This window comes from Amblyomma americanum, chromosome 8 (assembly GCF_052857255.1).
Source record: "Amblyomma americanum isolate KBUSLIRL-KWMA chromosome 8, ASM5285725v1, whole genome shotgun sequence".
NCBI classification, from domain to species: Eukaryota; Metazoa; Arthropoda; class Arachnida; order Ixodida; family Ixodidae; genus Amblyomma; species Amblyomma americanum.
In genome coordinates, this window is record NC_135504.1 from 1,463,730 (window position 1) to 1,475,883 (window position 12,154).

A 12,154-nucleotide genomic window follows, 5' to 3' on the forward strand; every position below is an offset into this window, starting at 1 on the left:
ATTAGCCGAGCAACAGGCCAGGGGAAATCTTGAACCCATCGTATCGCTGGTGGGTACCCGGCGGCATAGGGGATCGAACCCCACACCTCCCACATGCGAGGCGGATGCTCAACCACTTGGCCACCACTGCAGCCACCTACGAAGTGGGTTGAGGCAGTAGTATGTCCGGCGGCCACAGCTGCTGAAGCCGCGCAGGGATTTGTGCGAGAGATCGTTCTACGCCACGAAGCACCAGGCCGCATCATTACAAACCGCGGACAGCACATTTGTCGCTTCATTAATTGAGGAGGTATTTAAAGCCATGGCTGATCACACCGCAACAGCATGCTACCCACAGACCAATGGTTCGTGCGAACGCTTCAACCGCGCGCTGCCGACATGCTCAGCATGTATGTCTCCTCTCCTCACCGGGACTGGAACGAATCCTTGCCTAATTATAACTCGCAGTACAAAACGAGAGGCTCTTCTGCGTTTTTCCTTCTTCACGGACACGAGCCAACACTTCCCGTCGAGGTAGCTCTGGGCTTTACACAAGCTGACGGCGGCAGAGTGGATGCTCACGATGCTGTACACCGGCTTCGCCAGGCGCGCAGAGTTGTAGCTCAGCGCGAGAAACAGCAGAAGCACAAAAAGGCGTACGGCTCGAGGCGACGTGATGCTGTTTTCCATTCGTGAGACCTCTTGTACCTACCTGTGAACGCCTTTTCGATCGAAAGGGAAGACCACCACACTGCTCCACCGGTGTCACGGGCCGTTTCGTCTGCTTCGGCAGAGAACAATTGGGAGGTCGTCGATCGCAACGGCTGCAAGCGAGGTCTGAAGCACTGCCACACTCGTCTGGATTCAGAGGAGGCCGTCGACGACGAGTCACCAAACAGTGATCGTAGTGATGATATGGTGGCTGTCAGTTCGTGCGCAGTGTTAGTGTCTCCGCAAAACCAGAATTTGCAGTGTCCGCTGCAATGTAACACAGCCACCACGAAACTTGTGATGACAGTTCGACTGAGACATACTCTTACTCCAGGTCATCACCTCAGTGTGGCTATGCGGGGCCCACATTGAGGACAAAGTGGCCAACATGCATGGCTACGAAGGTGACACGTAGGAGTACTACAGTGCAGACGAAGGTACAAACTGAAATAACTATAGGACTGCGTCTTCTCGCAGACAACTTTGAGTTTATTTATGAGTGTGTACATATAAACCTTTTTTGAGTGTGCGATGAAAAGTTCTCCACTGCATCGTTAGTATCTGTATGCTTTTACTTTCTGACTGTATCATGCCTATCCAGGTAAGTTTCGCATTCGTTTTTCCACGCCTTGTTTTGTACAGCAGAGATAATGTATTGAGTTTAGTATTAATATGCATTACTGCCTAGCGAACTTTCATATTTTGTTGCCTTGTATCGAGTGTTAACATATTGTCTTTGTATTCTGCTCTTGTAATCGAGTGGGACACTTTTTCTCGCAGAGAACAGGTGTCGCGTAGCCAGCTTTAGACTTTTTGCGTGCGAACTGCTGGACTATGGGTAGACACCTGGGCTAGTTGGTTTGCATTATTATGAAACAAGGACGAAGGGAAAAGACAAGACGAACGCCGGACTTCAGCTGAAATTTATTGCACACTTGCGGGACATTTATATGCAGAGAAGCACCACTATCGCCACCAACCGTTCACAGCTATCAACACACGCCGATCCACAAGTGACGAATGCATCTAAAGAAAGGCAAATCAACCAACTGCGTACAAGAACACATCGAAGACTTGTTTGTTTTCTTTTTTACCTGGCTGAACCTACAATCACATTTGCCTGCAAGTAATCAATTTCCTTTTTTCCGAGCGCGACAGATGGGGCACTGACACACTTATCTTATTAGTGCCCCATCTGTCGCGCTCGGAAAAAAGGAAATTGATTACTTGCAGGCAAATGTGATTGTAGGTTCAGCCAGGTAAAAAAGAAAACAAACAAGTCTTCGATGTGTTCTTGCACGCAGTTGGTTGATTTGCCTTTGTTTAGATGCATTCGTCACTTGTGGACCGGCGTGTGTTGATAGCTGTGAACGGTTGGTGGCGATAGTGGTGCTTCTCTGCATATAAAAGTCCCGCAAGTGTGCAATAAATTTCATTTGAAGTCCGGCGTACGTCTTGTCTTCTCCCTTCGTCCTTGTTTCTTGCGCTGGTACCGTGTTCCATAAGAATTGTTGGAACCAGGAACCGACAAGCCCCGTGTTTTCATGGTTCTTTTGTTTTGGCTTATTTGTGGGCTACTGCGTGCGAACACACAGCTCCCTGGTTCCCCACGTGCTTTCTCCGTTTCGGTCCGCTTCCCGCGGTCTCGTAAGGTTACTCTTACCATGGATCCCCGGCCGTATCCTGGCGCCGCTTGCCGAGACCTCCGTGGAAGGGTCAGCTTTCCGCTGTGGGCGCTTGGTCCTTCTCTCATCGCATGGCTCGCGCATACCGTCTCTACTCGTACAATGGTATGAGCTGGCACACACTGGCTCGCTTTGCGTATTTCTTATTTCTTACATGTTTGCCGTAGGCATCTCTTGAAAGAATGGGTTCTGATTGGTTTCGATAACGGCTTTCCTGATTGGTCTAATTGGCCCCAAAAACGGTCTCCAGAGTGCTGTAGGAGCCCCCCCCCCCCTCCGGTATCGGCCTTTTTGATTAGTCCGAAGAGTCGTCACAAAGCTGGGCAGGTTTTCCAACGCCAAGAGACTCTTCAGAGGAACGGCCACGTTCCGGCTGCTGCTCGAGACCTCTGCACCTCCGAAGATGTTGCGCGCCCCTGGGTGTGACTGACTGTTTGGCTATGTTACTTTAGATGTTTTGCACCAGTTTGTTCAGCATAACTAATTTCAAACCTGTGTTTAATGAATAAAGTTAATCAATGCATTTCACAATCTTCGGTTTGGTGCAGCCATCGTCCCGGCAGACTTGCACTCCGTTACAGCATTTTAACAAGACGTAGGCAAATTTTAATTTGTTGGGCCAAAGAGCCGAGGGTAATCGAGTTTTCGAAATGGCGGTTAGTAACGGCCGGCTCCAAATTTCTACTTGCAATCAGGTGCCTAAATGTAATAGATAAAAAGTTAATTATTGGAAATTAGTAAACCAGGTATCTAGTTAACGTGATTCGCCGGATTAATGGTGTCCGCCGACCGTCACAATACCATGCCGCAAAAGCCATAAGTTTAACACAAAAAGCATTTTTTGAAAATTATTGATGTCTTCCCTGAAACACCCGATAATCTTTACGATGGAGAACTTACTCCTTCGCTGAATAGCGCAAGTAACATTTATGCTACCAACAATTTCGGACAGTGGACCAACCTTAAAGCATCAAGGTAAGTTGATGTCGGAGCCGAAAGGTCCCCGTATTCTGTATCAAGACGAAGAAAGGGAACTCTCTATCCTTTGAAGAGATATAAATATATCACGAAATAGACAAACAGGCGACAAACAACACCGCTCCGGTCGATTAGGGGCCAAAGAGGAGGGTTTGCAAAGCAAGCGGGCCAAGGGATGAAAAAGAGACGGCGAGAGCAGAGTTGTCTCCTAAAAAACGTCCGCAGCGAATAGTACTCGGGGAGGCTTCCTTCGGAGAGCAGTTCGAACACAAGGGAAAAAAATCAAATCAAAAGAGGACACACAATAAGACAAGACCCCCCCTCAGAGATGCAACTATGGAAGAGATGCAAGTTGCAGTCCTTTCGGGAACGGTTCGTTTCGCAGCGCTCATCGGCACAGGGGCAGTCGGCCAGACGCCGCAGAGAGCATTCCTGTCAGCCGTTCATCAGTAGGCCACCGCGCGTTCCATCGTGAAGAGGTCAACTGCTGCCCAAAAGGGCTTAGCAGACAGAAAATGAGAGTGGGAGGCGCACGGTGAGGAAACGAAAAAAGAACATGGAGAGAAGTTGTTTCACCCATTTCAATTAGGCTCTTCAGAGACGCAAAAGCGTCAAGGCTTTCACTATTGCCATGGGTTACTGTACAAATTTGTGTACGAAGTATGACTCTCTTTGTCCTGTTTGAGAAAGGAAAAGGGATAAAAGAAGCAAAAAAGAGAATTGGAGGTGCGGGGTTTACTGCAATTATAGTCTCAGCGGTAACGTTTGGGTGTGACCAGGAAAAAAACGGTGGTGCAGAGGAAAGGCGGCATGCGGAAGCAAGCACGGAAATTGGCACGATCAGTGGCTCAGTGGATAAGGCGCTCGGTTACTGAGCCGGAGTACCCGGGTCCGAACCCGGCACGCGGCGGCCGCGTCTCGATGGAGGCAAAACGCAAAACATTGCTGAAGGTTTAGCACTTCTAAGCATAGCAACAGAAAGCGAAAGCGGGCGATATCCGCGAGGTGGCCAGATGTCGCTTGCTGAAGACGTTTCACGGCCCCCTGCGTAACATTCACTTTGCGGGGCGTCTTTGCTGGCTCATCCATGGCGACTGCTGAGGTTTTCACGCCACCAACGCTCCTTTTATAATAACCGAAGAGTCTGTAGCGAGTCTATGACTCAAGCGCGGCGACGACGCCAGCCAGGCGCATCTGGAGCGCAGTGACGTCATGGCGGTCACACAATGCGGCTCGGAGGCGCCGCGTGGTTCTCCTCGGTTCAAGGCCCTATGAAACACGCGCCCAACAAGCTACGCAAGGGAGCAGTAAAGCTTTCGCTTTAAAAGGGCCCGTGTGCTGTGCGATGCCAGTGCACGTTAAAGATCCCCACTTATTACGGAGCCCTACACTAGGGCTCTCTCATTTCAGTCACTCCTTTATCATTTCTTCTCTTACGGCGCGGTTCAGGTGTCCGCCGATATGTGAGACAGATACTGCTCCATTTGCTTTCCAAAAAAAAAAAACAATTTTCCAATTCTCCTCATGTTCAATTTCAGTTTGTCTCCTACTTTGCAGTGCGGAGAGAGTTCCCATTCACGCCGGCCTGCACCGCATTAAACTGAAGAAGAAAGTATGATTTCCGCTGCTCACGCTCCGGGTGTTTTAAAAGCCGCTCTGTATTTGCGTAGCTGACCTGAAAAAGGTTGGTCCTCCAGCCGAAACGTTTGTAATTCAATCCTGTTGTTTTTCAATTTCTTGTGACCTTTCCTTATATTGACCAGTTGCCAAAAAATCACTTTAATAGATATATAGAGAGAGAGAAAGAGAGAGAGAGAGAGAAGTATACGCGCTTCGTTAAAGGAAACATTTATATTTGACTGGACGTTTAGATCGGAGGACCGATCTTTATCAAGAGTGATTTGTTTTCACTTATATTTCCCCTTTTATACGAGTTGGACACAGAAGTGGTGAGCGAGAAACTGAAAGTACAGAAATAAGTAGATATAAGTAAACAATATACAAGTAAATATAAAGAAATAGGCATAGATAAGAAAAAGCGGAGTGGTACCCGCACGAAACAGATGGAGAATGCGCAGAATGCGTAAGGAGTAGTTAAATACAATATCCATATGCGATGTCTTCTTTGTCGGGCACCCCATGCTTGCTTATTGACGAGCTGAGCCGAGATGGGCGACAGCGTGCGCGACCGTGCAGGTACGTTCGTGGAAAAAATGCGGGAACTCGTCCCGGCCGCGAGTGCAGGGGGCAAAACAATTTTGACCCAACAACAGAGGGAACAGCCAAAAAAGTTGAAAACATAAAGTAGTGTCTTTATTTCTTTGCATTCGGCAATGTTGCATCCGCAGCTTGTTTGGATGCTTAGGCTGGAATATGCGCTAGAAAAAAAAAACGCGGTGGAGGGGAAGGTACCCGAAGGAATGTTGCCAGTGTAAAAGATGTCGACATAGAGAGTAGCTAGAAAGACAAAATTAGGAAAGGAAAAAGAGAGAGAGAGAGAATAAAGAAACTATTTGGCCTTAGAACACCAGGAGATGAGCCAAACGGAGGGTGGAAGTAACTACCTCAATGTGACATGCAAAACGGGGTATGACCTCAGATGACGCAGTCAGTGATGCTTTGTGTGTTTTGGTAGGTCTCTGACCTCGGAAGAGAGGCGAGGGTACCGTGTCTCTCGTTAATGCCCCTTTACGCACTGTTAAACTAAAAAAATAAAATATGACTCTCTTTGTTCGCGCTCATGAGTGTTTTTGAAGCCACTCTGTAATGTTGTTACTTTAAGTTTATCAAACTCGTGGCCTTTCTCGCGCAAGTTTCTCTAAAGAGGGAGAGATCGTGCATGTGAGCGGTGGTTGTTAAACCTGAATTGGAAGGGATTGTCTGTATGTCCTATGCATTGCATTCGGAAGTTGCCACATTCGACGATGTAAACACTCTTGCTGGAATCGGAGTTTAAATCTTTGCGGAAAGGGTTTCCATGTGTTTGCAAACCTGGCAATGGTTTTGCCGCATGGTGTGCTACCCACAGCGCTCGGTTTATAGACAGTTGAATAGGCAACATGGCTTTTCTAATTTTTTGTCTTGTGTACGTTACGTGCAAGAACGTTGAAATTTTTTTCGAAAGCCGGCCACTCTGTTTTATGATACTGATGCGTTTTGTTAGGATTTTGTTAATGTTCGGGAAGTTGTTTGTGAAGGTCAGTCGAGATTACAGAGCTGTGATATTGGCTGGGATTCCTGAGAGACGTGATTATGACTAGCTGCTTCCGCCCTTTTAACGGCGTCGTTAATTACAGAGGGCGGGTCATGCTGTTTCTGTGGAATGTCGCGCATGCGGTTAGCGTTTTCGTGACACTCTTCCGATGGTGAGCAAATTCGTTTCAATCTGATGGCCTGTGGGTATGGGATTGCAGTTCTTCAGTGCCGTGGGTGGCAACTGTTGAAGTAAAGATACTGTTGTCTGTCTGTCGGTTTTTATAGACGCTAGGGATTAATGTGCTAAGGAAGCACATTCATCTTTTCGGGTTCACTTGGCAATGATAATTTACAACTCAATCTTCAACTCACATCTAAATTATTTGCAGTTAATATGTGGTACTACAGCATGACTAACAATGAATGCATTCATTTTATCGAAAAAAGGTATCCCCCCCAGGTGTATGCTGTGTGCTTCCTTTTCCTTAGACGACACTAATTCTGATGGCGCGGACTTCAGAAAATGTCGTTCGTACAGCCGTTGCTCAAATAATTTCCCCCACGGTTATGTCGGTGGGTAAGAGGTACCAAGACATAAAATTCTGTCACATCACTGTGACAAAAGGAATACATAAGTGATAGCAAAAGAAATTAACTCACTATATCCCGCTGCAACTGCAGTGACTCCACTTGAAATATGTTAAACAATGCATATTGTCTGCACTGCGGAGAAGTTAATCATCGGACACCACCTCATGTTTCAATATAATGGAAGCTGCAGTGAATACGCAGGGAAGGTTTGATTTGATTTGGTTTGGTTTATGGAAGCTTAGCGTCCCAAAAGGCTATGAGGGACGCCGTAGTGAAGGAATCCAAAAATTTCGACCACCCGGGGTTCTTTAACGTGCACTGACATCGCACAGTACACGACGTTGGAACTTCTTCATCCAAGGACGACGATGTCATCATCATTTGCAAGTTCGCGTGGAGCTGCGCCTCTCGCGCCGCAGCGCTTCGTCTTCACCTTTCTTCATCTTCATCTCTCTGTCGTCTCGGTTCCGCTCCTTTTAGGCGTCCACGTAAGAGCAGGTGGACCCCATCACGTGGTGCAGAAACCCGGCAGCCTCACACGATACCACGCACAGCGACGCAAGGCACGGCATTAGTAAAGAAGACAGGCAGAGCTTGCGACGGTAGTGAAGAGGTCTGCTGCTGTAAGCATGGAACACTACCTGCGGCGACGACAAATCCTCCGCATCCATCTTGACGGTCCAGAAGAGCGTGTTGTCGGGCAAGTTGGCTTTGCATGATATAGAAAAAGTTAGCGCAAAACTTAGACGAAGACGGAGAAGAAACACACGAGACGACAGACGAGCGCTCGTCTGTCGTCTCGTGTGTTTCTTCTCCGTCTTCGTCTAAGTTTTGTGCTAACTTTTTCTATATCTTGACGGTATTCTTGCCCAAGCGCAGGAAGGGCTGAGACTGGAATCAGAATTCATCGGTCCCGAAGTACACCCTCTCCATCGACCGGACTGGAGCGTTGTACCAGCAGAACCTAGACGAGAAGATCTTTGATGATACTCCGGATGAATTATCTGAGGCCATTCTTCAGGCGCAGCTACCTGCAGCGACAAGATAGTGCAAAGAATAGCGAGACTCCGGCTCCGTACCCAAAGATCTACCCAGACGGCGCGTCAAGTCGATGAGCCGCGGACGTCCCAAACAAAGTGTCGGTTGCCCCAATTCCACCTCTTAAAGTTCTATGCGAACCGGAAGAGCTGGTCAGGATTTTGGACTAAGTTCAAATCTACAGTACACGATAACACGCATCATAGCCCTGGAGACAAGTATAACTACTTGACTGCGCTCCTGGCTGGGACAGCAGCGTCAGCGATTGCAGACCTTCAGCCGACTGTTACAAGCACGTCATCGAGTTGCTTCAGGGCCATTTCGGCGATAAGCGGGCTATAGTTCAAGATCTGCAAGATCTACTGGATATGAAGCCGATATTCCCATGGGGCGACGTTCATCCGCTGCGCAATTTATATGACAAAGTGCAGGAGCATATGCACTGTTTAAAGGCACTAATAATAAGTTCAACAATTTATTGCTCCATACTGCGGGAAGTTTTCTTAAGAACACTTCGTTCTGACATGGTCCTGCCTTTTCGTAAACTCCACAAGCCCAAGCTATCAACACCCCGGCTGTGTGACAGAGGCGGAGAAGGATCGTCGAGTTCTGCTGGGTTTTTTTTCGAACGTCAACTGGAATACATGGAGGCGGTGACGGGGCAGACAGCGCTCAGTCTTCGCAACGCTCTGAGATCGCCAGACGCCCGAAAACTAGCGTTCCAGCGCAATGCACCGAGAGTGTCAGCCCTCAAAACAACCACTGCGAGTCAGCTGAAAGGATGTTTTTTTTTTTCAGTCAATCGCCCAAGCATTTATCGGGCAACTGCGACTCGGCGCAGATGGCTGTAGCACAAAAAAAAAACAGAGTTGCTGAAGCATAACGGCACGTCCTTCCGCTGTTTGAAGCCAGGTCAGCTTGCCCGAAACTGAATAGGTTATATAAGATATCCAAAATGTAGGCTAAGCCATGTACCATCCATCTGCACTGCAGTGAAACCTACTGATGCTAAGAACGTTACATTAGCGTCGGTCCACCTTGCAACTAAAGAATCCGGATGTACCGTGCTTCTACAGACTTTGAAGGCTAGGACCTCAGGAGCTACTACGTTCGGTCGCTAACGACTTCTTTTAGATGGCTGGAGTCAAAGGCGTTCTGTCACTGCAGCTCTAATCGCGCCAATTGGGTTGCGAGCTTATTGAAGAGGAATCCTTGACAGTGGGTGTGTTTCGCGGAAAACGAAAGGAAAGAAGAATGAAAAGAGTTAGTGTGCTTGTTGGTGACTAGCGTGTCCAAGAGCCCATTAAGTTAGTAAAGGCGCTCGAAGTGGGCACAATATGCAGCGAGCACATTCCTTCTCCCCCGAAGGGATCCTCCGAGAGATGGGACGAATGGGTTTAGGCCCTGTCGCGAATCGGTAACGCGTCCCCGACTTTCCAAAGAGGAACGCTATCGCGTGCAGGCTCGAACAAAAGAACAAAGAGTTCAAACAGAACAAGACGAAGCCGTAATTATAATTTAAAGGAACAGAGCCGATACGAAACGAAAACAAGAAAACACACACTCAACACTCGTACAACACTGCAGAAATAAAGGAAAGAGTTCACCAGGTACTGAGCGTCCCAGGTGAAGTGGGGATGCCTTGCAGAGAGAACGGATACGGGTGGATGTAGTGCGACGAGTCGCGGGCGTTGCGTCGAACGAAGCGACGGAAGGGAGCCAGGTGGTATTAGGAGCGGATAGGAACACAGGGTTACGCCGGTGGTCACCCGTCAAGAGCCCGAAGAACTTGGCAGCAGCAGGAGAATCGTAGCCATATCCCGTCGATGGCGGCCCGAAAAGCCAGAGGCTTAAAGCAGGCTATCCAAGGGTACCTTTAGGCCGCACGGGCCCTCAATCCATCGGCTGCCACCTCCACGCTTGCAAGGAACGCAGGAAGCTTGTGTGGGTGACCCAAGAGAGGACCACGGCAGCACGGACCCAACGTCTGACGGCTGCCACCTCTACGCTTTCATTACACGACCTCTGCTGCGCGACCTCGGTTTTCTGACACGTCAGCTCTCCGCTCATCGTGCTCGCCACGCTCCCTGTCGCTGTCGCCTCCCACACACCATTCGCGCGTGCACATGCGCAACGCTGGGCTGGCACGCGCAGCGCTCCGCTATCCGACGCACCACGTTCAAAAATCCTACCGTGATTTGTTGTGCACCTCACAGGCCCCCAGTTTATTTCACCTTCAGGCTTTCAAGAAGGGTCAGTCTCTATCTTTATTGAATGCTATTATTATTGGGAGAGTGTGATCGGCAGAGACCTGTCGTAGGAAAAACGATGTCCATGGAAACAAGACCAGGCTGGACCGCTCAAGGCCCACTGCCTTGCTCAACCCGTGAGACCCATTTTGGCAATGTGATAATGCTTCGCACTTCCACCGAATCTGATGAAACCTCTCATGCACTCACTCGCTTTTAGGAGCTGCAGAGCATTGGACTCAAGGAAAACGGTCCAGAAGCAAAAGACCAGGTCCAGGATTTAGTCCTTGTGGACTTTGAACGGAACATTATTAAAAAGGAAGGCCGTTATAAGGTAGCTCTGCTACGGAAACTGCACGTAGATTTAGCCAACAACCGTTCTGTAGCAACCAAGCGCTTCAACGCCTTTCTGCGGAAGCTAAACGGCGACAACAGGTTATCACGCCATTCGAGCTTTTCTTGAAGATGACCATGCCGAAAAAGTACCGGCGGCACAAGCAAATTCTCCTAGCAGGCAGTATTATCTTCCTCGTCATGCGGTAATTCGTGAGGATCGATCTACCACCAAGGTGCGCATTGTGTAAGACGCCTCTTCGCATGAGAAGAGTGCGAAATCTTTGAACGAGAATCTGGAGGCAGGTCCTAAGTTAATTACTAACATCGTAACGCTGCTGCTTCAGTTCTTACGATACAAGGTTGCCCTGACAGCCGCTGTCGAGAAGGACTTTCTTCAGATAGCGTTACGAGACGAAGACAATGATGCGCTGCGCTTCCTCTGTTTTTAAACTCCACCAATAAATGGTAAACTTCTGCCAGAACAAGAAACTTGGCGGATGGCTGACTCAAGTTCCATTCGGAGTCACTTCAAGTCCTTTTTGCTCACTACTTCTTTGAAGCACCATTTCCGGTCAGTTGAGATTCGCTGCCCCAAGACAGCTCGCCTCCTCCAAGACATGGATGATCTTCTCATCGGAGCTTCAACTGCTGAAGGCGCACTCCGAATGCAGGAACAAATCACCGACATTTTTAGGACATGTCTATGAACATCTGAAACTGGATATCTATCGCCCCGGACGTGACAGCTGCCCTGCAAGAAAAAATGACGCCAGAGGAAAAGGTGCTGCGTTCCCCATCGGAAAATTCCAAGGGGCTTGGAGTCGTTTGGAACACTGTGAAAGACAAGTTCGCGCTTAACCCTGCCAGTATCCCCAACTTCATCCACCAGCACCAAACCACCAAGCGGTTTGCACTTCAGGCAGTCGCCAAAATATACAACCCGTTAAAGATTTCTTTCGCCGTTGTTGGTACGCGGAATTTTTTTTTCTCGACGAGGGCTCTGTCAGAGAATGCACAGCGATAACGCAAAAACGTTTGCGAGATCTACTAAAGAGCTCAAAAAGCCGCGGGAGCTTATTCGACATCCTGATCTTCTCGCATACTTCGCGGATAATGACGTTCAACGGAAGTCTATCTGCCTAAATGCTCCCTGGTGGGGTGGATTTTATGAAGAACTCGTACGTTCAGTGAAAACTTTCTCAAAAATATGTTGGGAAGGCGTCCACTCATTCATAGTGAACTGAGCACGCTTCTTACTGAAACTGAAGCGGTAATCGATTGTCTCCCCCTGACACACGTCTTGAATGACGTTGACGAGCCTTATCCGCTGTCGCCGGCTCCTTCTCTAGTTCGTCGCCGGCTAACGGCGCTTCCACCCTTTCGTGTCATCTC